This window comes from Bradysia coprophila, unplaced genomic scaffold, assembly GCF_014529535.1.
Source record: "Bradysia coprophila strain Holo2 unplaced genomic scaffold, BU_Bcop_v1 contig_70, whole genome shotgun sequence".
Classification (NCBI taxonomy): Eukaryota; Metazoa; Arthropoda; class Insecta; order Diptera; family Sciaridae; genus Bradysia; species Bradysia coprophila.
Genome location: NW_023503941.1, coordinates 1,883,134 through 1,891,898, shown reverse-complemented (window position 1 = coordinate 1,891,898; position 8,765 = coordinate 1,883,134).

Genomic DNA, 8,765 nt, shown 5'->3' with positions numbered 1-8,765 from the left:
GGAAGTTTACAGTCTTTTGTTTACTCAAATAATAAAGTTTACGTTTCGGTGTGATACACAGAGACACAGAGAGAGAGTTTGCCAGGTTTGTGAAAATTTCGATCGAATGTATTTTGTAGGTTGGAAATTCATTGAAAATGTGTTAACCTTTGACAAACTCAATTGACCTCTTTCAGCTGATAATGTCGACTATTTTCGGTGTCCCGTAAATACTGGGTCCAGCCTTATGAGTGGGTCAGGTCACTTGACTGATGAACTTATCAAAAGAATTTCTTTTATTTCAAAACTCTGTTATCTAAATTAAGACCATATCATTCATTAGTCCAAACTCGCTGCAGTGAATTGAAAACGATTGTAAAAAGAAACAACAAAACTGAAGGCATAGGTTAGGAGATAATAACACCAGAAGTGGTATAATTGTGACAGTTGGGGTGGAGAGTCCGTCTTTTCCATCTCTCAATGTGACGTTTTAAACGTCAAAAATCGTTTATTATTTCTCAATTCTATTAGAGAAACAGAATTTAGCTAAGTACATCCCAGTGGATGAAATTTTGACAGAGAATGTATCGACTCTCTGTCACTTTTTTAGCTTGCAGTGAAATAATGACAGATAGTCCATACATTTTCTGTCAAATCATTTCACGTCTTACTGCATTCAAGAAAATTCAACGATTTTCTGACCACTAAGAAAATTTATTTTCATTTGACACTTGAAACTTCACTTTGACAGATGGAATAGACCGACCCTTGAGCTCAACTGTCACATTAGTCAGATATTGTCCAGCTACGATCCTCACCCCAAAAATGTTATTCCTAATCATTAAAACCAAAAGCTCTAAAACTGGTTCAGGATTTCTCATGTTATCGCGCCATCAAAAAACCAGAAAAATAATCTTTTGAGAACTACTCCCAGATCATTAGGTTGATATTGCCCATCTACGAAAGAATGTTATTCCTCGTCGATTGAAACCAAATTTTTGTAAATCTGTTCAGATTTGCTAAAGTAAACGTGCTATCAAGTGTTACTGACATTTACGTTTTTTTTTTCTTCATTTTTTGCTAATATAAGGTTTCACAAAATCGACAAGACTTATTTTCTTATGTGAGACCCTTGACTTAACAGTCAAGGGAACTGTTGTGACAATGCTGTGGTAATTTGGAATATTATCCTTAGAGGTTGTTATGTACATTACAGCAGAATAAGCATACCATTCCCTTCAATATTACTAATAGAAGTTTCGTATCTAGCTCTACCGTAAATCGAACCCACGATACCATGATGTCCACGAACCCACACTTCTGCAAACTACTACAGTTAGACATTACTGTTAAACAGAAACAATAGAGAGACAATTGAGGTACAAAACTGACGCCGCCACAGCGATTCAAAGTTCGATTCGTGGATTATAAGTCATTGGCATCTCACACTTTCCATCATGCATTGGCATTACATTAGTAAAATGTTCCGTCATTTTGTAATTTATTATCTAAAGAGGTTATCACAAGTCATCTAGTATAATGGTAAACAGAACGTAAAATGGATTTGTACACACGAAGTAGGAATATCATACGTATGTTGACACCTTAACCAAAGCACCAAACATAGCACCCGATTATTTTCTATGTCAAATCGCATGACATTGAAACAGTATAAAAATGTGAAGCACAGCAAGCATGAGTGATCGTAGTGACAGCTGCCAAACTATTTTGTGGGAAAAATTATTCAACTAGAATTGAGAATCGAAAATTATTCTTCTGTGATGTGTCAAATACGTCATTCTCGTATTTTGTTGTCTCGTTTTCGCTTACGTAATCAAATATCTTACTGATGTTTCAGGGGAAATCTCGGCAAAATCGGCTTAAATGGCAAAAAAAAGTTTTCAACGATCATTCGCATTATATGAAGTGGAAGATTATTGACCCGGACCGAATATTACCGACGAAGAGTTCCCAATAAATCTGAAGAAAAACAGGAAAAAACCGATTTGTTTCAGAATAAGAATTGAACTACTTTAAAATATGTCCGATTCCGAGCTTTTTATTAATCAATGTAGAGCTTCTACAGTGAGAGACAGTGAAATTTCAGCATGAATTTGCTTCGGTTGTTTGTCAGCTGATCCACATATATATAAACAATCAAAGCTGTTTATACGTCTTTATATGGTTTAACTCCTGCACTAAGGAAATCTCACCTGTAGCTGGTAATTTTGGCTCCAGGTTATGTACAATAGCTGCCACAGCTGTAGCATCGCATACAAAAAATACAGCTGTCGTAGCAATTGTAGATTACCTGGAGCCAAAATTACCAGCCACAGGTGAGATATTCAAATCTTTTTCCTCAGTATGTACCAAGCGTGTTGTGTAGCAGCTTCAACCGTATAAACAGTTTTGATTGTATGTGTGGATCAGCTGAGAAACAGCTAGAGCAAATTCATGCTGAAATTTCACTGCCTCTGACTGTGTTGTTCTATTGTTTACTATTCTATCCACGCGTTTAGCGGTATGGTAGAAAGCGCTGCAAAAAAAAACGGTCGAATCCAATTTTATAATTTTTTGTATGGGAATTCACATTCAAACGTTGATATCTCCGTTGTTTTTGAAGAATAAGAAAAAGAACCAGATTTTGCTAGGTTGCTAGGAACATAAATAGTACATTACGTCGTTCTGGCAAATTTTGTTTCGTTGATTTTTTGCTTTACTGGATTAAATAGATCTGTTCCAAGGCCGTACGAATTTCATCCAGAGAGACATAACCTCATCAATATTTGTATGAAAACCGATCTCTGTGGATGAAATCGTGTTCGTTCGGCTAGTCAAAATTCGTGTTAACAGTTACTTGGAACAAACCTTACGTTTCTCCAGGCAAATTCGTTTATCTTTGAGGAGCTGCCTCATCTTCCGCAATAAACGTGAGATATATTAAAGAGTGACATCAATTCTTAAGCAAATTTTTTGGTGTCCCATTTGAAGCGTGCTGTTGTATGGATTCAAATCTCTCATAATTCACGCCGTAAGTGTGCCTTAAATTTGAATTTTAAGTGAACGATTCGATGAAAAAGTGAACCAAAAAATACATTTCAACGCTTCATCGTATGAAAATGACGCTACGTTAGAAAGACCTCCGCACTTTCCATTTTGAATTTCGACCACACTTACGGGGTGAATATTCACTTGTGAAAATGTCTTGATTAGTTTTTCCTTTGTTACGACTTATGACCCAGATATTAATGTGAAATAAGTGGACGAGTTTGTTTTTTGTACATTATTCTCAATGACAATATCAATAAGTATCCGATAAATCAAAATCTACTCATTAGGTGGCTTAATTATATACATTTGATATACGAACGAACAGCTAATATTAACTTTGTGCGACACACTCTGCTGAGGAGTAGATGATATATTTACATCGTACATTGCACTAACGTAACGTATCAATTGTACACATAGTAAGGTTGAATCTGAGATACAACCTTGAAGAAGAAAAGCACACCTGTAGTCATAGTCTTAATTACTGTTTGTACTATCATATTGCGTAGAGAACTTGTTTGTTAGTGTGGGGACTAACAATTCATCTGAATTCAGGAGAGCATTTATCAGTGACTTGACTGTATCTACAGTAAACTCAAAATTGATAGCAAGATATTAATGTGTTCGGTTCGGTTTTTGTTCAGTGTTAAAAGCTCCACAAATTCAAAAGATATATCGTAAAATAAGGAACCGTCCAGGGATGCATGAGCCAGACTATTGTCACTTTTAGCAAATAATTTTGAAGACGATGCGCAGTGTTCAAAACCGTTATTTCCACTATCATAAATCTATTTTTCACATCAGTATGTCACTTTGCGACCCCTTTATGTACCTAATTACCCTACAGTAACAGTAGACTTTCGAAAAATCAAGAAATTTTTAGACCCGTACGAAGTACTGGGGTCTTATAGGTTTACGCATACGTTTGTAACACGTCGAATTGGACTCCCTGAGTAAGGGGAAACCTATTGTGGTTGTCTAGAGATGCCAAATCCGCGAAAAAAAAAATGTACGTCTGTCTGTCCGTCTGTCTGTCTGCACGATAACTTGAGTAAAACGCATCCGATTTTGAAAATTCTTTTTTTTCCCGTTTGGTAATGTCAAAAGACAGGCTAAGTTCGAAGATGAGTGATTTTGGATCGACCCCTCCCGAGCTGTGGCCCAATAAGTGCTTTACGGTTTTTCGAAGATATCTCCGGACATTTAAACGTTAAACTTGTAAGTGATACGTCAAATAAAAGGTATTTACAATACCGATCGACAAAAAAAAATTTATGGAAATCGGATGACCGACTCGTGAGTTAGACCCCTTGGTGTGGAACAGGCACAGGGCGGCAAGCAGTTTTTGCTTGTAGGTCGGCCACATTTCAACATATTTCGTCTGTTTTAGCTTTATTAGATAGGTATTGACCGTACCAATCAGGGAAAAATTTTTTTATGAAATTATGTTCTCCGGAGCGTGAGCTAGGTCTCTTGGAGTGAGCTCTTATCTGGCTACTCGGAAGTACAGTGAACGTGGTGTATTTTGACAATATCTCGAGTAAATTTTGACCGAATTTCATGAATTTTTTTTTGTTTGAAAGGTATTAACGAATGTAAAGCGTCGGTACTATTTCCGGTCTCCTAACAAAATGGCTGCCGGCGGCCATATTGGATTTTAGTAAAATAGAAATATCTTGGGAAAAATGATACTTAGAGAGTTTCTGTTAACATGGAAATAATTTGTTATGTGTGTGGGGTTTCAGGGATTCCATATACGGACATCTATATATACCTATATACAGCTATATTGAGCTATATACAGGCATATAGAGCTATATAATAGCATATATTTATCTGTGAAATGTTTATTTACAGTGAAATATAGGTAAATATAGCGGTATATAGCTGTTTAAATAGGAATTTATGAAATTTGACTTCGTACGGGGCTGTCTATATTGCCTCCGGCAATTTAATTGTGTATGATAACAAGGCAAAGAGTGGATAATGTAAGTGATTTAAAAGGAAGAATAGTTTTTCAGCAGAGAAGAAAATGAAGTAAGAGAAATGAAGAGTTTCACATTAAAGGCTTTTGATACGAATAGGTGTTTTTCGTTTTTTGGGTTTTGGAGCGCCTTGAGGGATTTGTAAATTTTCCTTGTTAAATATAAAAATCCTCAGGACGTTGTAGCTTGCATTGAGACACCTCAAACATACTCCTTATGGTCTTTTCTAAGTTCCCAAACCTTCCTGCTCACCAGCTGCAAAACAGATCTCTTTATAAACATTTTCATCAATAACCAAAGAATTTCAAAAGAGCCTCATGAAATAAAATCGTTGTCTCTAACATTTCTACAGCAGTAAGTGAAGGCAATCACGGCTTTGTTTAATCAATGTCTCCAATGGGAAGAAGTACCAGAAGCCTGGTAAAATGCGGTGATTACATTGCTGCAATAAAAAGGGGACATAACAAAGCTGGAAAATTACCGACCCATAAGCTTATTGTCAACACTCTACAAGTTGTTAATGAAAATCATTACGAAGAGGAACACTAACAAGTTCGACTTCTACCAACCTGTTGAACAAGCTGCTTTCAGATCTGGTTTCAGCACAGACGACTATTTGCAGGTGATGAGAACGCTTATTGAGAAGTGTCGTGAATTACAACATCGACACAGTCTTGCTATTCATCGACTTCGAAAAAGCTTTCGATTCAGTGGAAACATGGTCGATATTGGACGCATTAGACGAATGTAGAGTAGACTCAAGGTACTCCAACACAATTCGATATGTAATGGTAATGGTACTTCATGTATAAAACTTCATAAGAGCACGGAGAAATTCAGAATCGGCCGAGGTGTAAGGCAGGGTGACACCATTTCATTATTCACGGCGAGTGTTTTTAGGAAGTTAAACTGGAGTAAAATGGGAATAAAGATAAATGGAGAGTACCTGAGCAATCTCCGCTTCGCTGATGACATTATACCGATAGCAGCGAATCTCGGTCAGGCTCAGCTTATGCTACAACAGTTAAGTGAAGAGGCAAGCAAAGTTGGCCTCAAGATGAACTTATCCAAAACAAAAGTCATGACCAGCATCGGGGGCGATAGAGACATCAAAATTGGTGACACTGTCATTGAACGAGTCGACAGCTACGTATATCTAGGACATAAACTGAAGTTAGGTCTGGACAACCAAACTGCAGAAATAAGACGTAGGATTGGTCTTGCATGGGCAGCGTTCGGTAAACTCAGACTAATTTTCAAAAGCAAAATGAACAATAGTCTGAAACGCAAAGTGTACGACACTTGTGTCCTTCCAGTGCTCACTTATGGAGCGGAAACGTTAACTTTAACGAAAGCATCCGAAGATAAATTGAGAGTGACACAAAGAGCCATGGAACGGAGTATGCTTGGAATAACACTCAGAGACAGAATGACGAATCAATGGATTCGACAACAAACCAGGGTCGTTGATGTCATGGAAAGAATAGCATCTCTGAAATGGAGCTGGGCGGGACATATTGCAAGAAGGACAGACGAACGTTGGACCAAAAAGATCATGAACTGGCGACCATATAAAAGACGAGCTATAGGTAGACCATCAGAGAGATGGACAAACGGAATTAAGAATATTGCAGACACAAACTGGCAGCAAATGGCAATGGATCGTACGAAATGGAAAGAAGTTGGAGAGGCCTACATCCAGCAGTGGATAGAAACAGGCTGAAAAAGAAGAAGAAGTGAAGGCAAAAGGTGGGGGAACATAGAAAAGACCATAAGGAGTATGTACGATAGTGTACGGTATTTTTTCAGCCACTTTCCGAGTTTTCGCATGTTTTACTCAATTATTTCGCTGTTTCGTATAAAAACAACAGTCTGACTTCTACGGAAAATTCCGAAAAAATTTCAGGATCTCAATTAAATTCGTGGTCAGAATGATCCAGTTCAAAGTTGCTGACATAAAGTGACTTTTCTCTTCTTTTGATTAGAGTTAAATGTCAATTTGAGCGCATAGATGGTGTTGACCAAAACGGTTAAAATCAAGATAAATATAGTGATGAGGTAATGCCATGCCATATATAACCGAATCAGATGTGTGGTGGCACGAAAGTTCGATACAAACGCCATGTCATCCGTTCGTTGAAAGCAAAAAATGGAATAGAAAGTCGGGCCATCTGTTGTGAAATAGTGAAAATATCTTTGTGAATTACAAGTAAATCGTAGTCAACCATTTAAAAAAAAAGATGGCATTGGCATAGAACGTATGTGATAGGCCGCGCGTCTGAATGCTATTACCTCCTCACTATATTTACCTTGGTTAAAATTTCGATGAGTCCCGATAAATCAGCAGAGAAGTTGATGAATGGCCATGAGATTGCGGAGATCTGCAGATTTGTGAACATGAATGGCAATTCTTGACGTGGTTCAAATGTCCTTGAAGGTGATCTATGTTCTTTGCCATTTTGTGTCGAATTCAAATATTTTTCTACACAAATCTATGCATCAGAGCACCATGAAAGATTTCTATTGGTTGAAATGCGTCTCTCACGTTTTTTTAACAATAAACGAGCCATCAGAACAGTCGGAGCGTTTGCTGCGACTGAGCCCCGTACAAACCCGTATATCTATTGCGTACGTGACCCTAGTGCGTCTGTCACCCTACTTTGACCGTAAGCCTATGCGCCGGTTAAAGTAGTTAAAGTAAAATTATTATATAATGTGTACGTCTTACAAATTGCGCATAGCGCAATTACGAAGCCCCGTACGACGTTCCTTTCAAATAAAACAAAAATTCCAAATAGCCCTAAAATTTTAATTTATTGAGTATAAATACACATAGGGCCTAGTATCGGCCTCAGTCCGAGGATCCAAATTTAATTTATTTTTCAACTACATTCTATTCGGCCTTCGATTACCTCCCAAATGAAACAAAAATTACAAAAAACGGATGAAATTTGCTCGAGTTATATGTAAAATACGCATAGGGCCCTAGTAGTGGCCTTAGTCCAAGGACCCAAATTTAATTTTTTTTCAACCACATTCTATTCGGCCTTTGATTACCTTCCAAATGACACAAAAATTACGAAAAACGGATGAAATTTGCTCGAGTTATATGTAAAATACACATAGGGCCCTAGTAGTGGCCTTAGTCCGAGGAAGCAAATTGATTTTTTTTTTCAACAACATTCTATTCGGCCTTTGATTACCTTCCAAATGACACAAAAATTACGAAAAACGGATGAAATTTGCTCGAGTTATATGTAAAATACACATAGGGCCCTAGTAGTGGCCTTAGTCCGAGGAAGCAAATTGATTTTTTTTTTTCAACAACATTCTATTCGGCCTTTGATTACCTTCCAAATGACACAAAAATTACGAAAAACGGATGAAATTTGCTCGAGTTATATGTAAAATACACATAGGGCCCTAGTAGTGGCCTCAGTCCGAGGACCCAAATTTAAATTTTTTTTCAACAACATTCTATTCGGCCTTTGATTACCTTCCAAGTGAAACAAAAATTACGAAAAACGGATGAAATTTGCTCGAGTTATATGTAAAATACACATAGGGCCCTAGTAGCGGCCTTAGGCCAAGGACCCAAATTTAATTTTTTTTCAACAACATTCTATTCGGTGTTTGATTACCTTTCAAATGAAAAATAAATTAGGAAAAACGGATAAAATTTACTCGAGTTATATGCAAAATACACTTAGGGCCGAGTAGCGGCCTTAGTCCAAGGACCCAAATTTAATT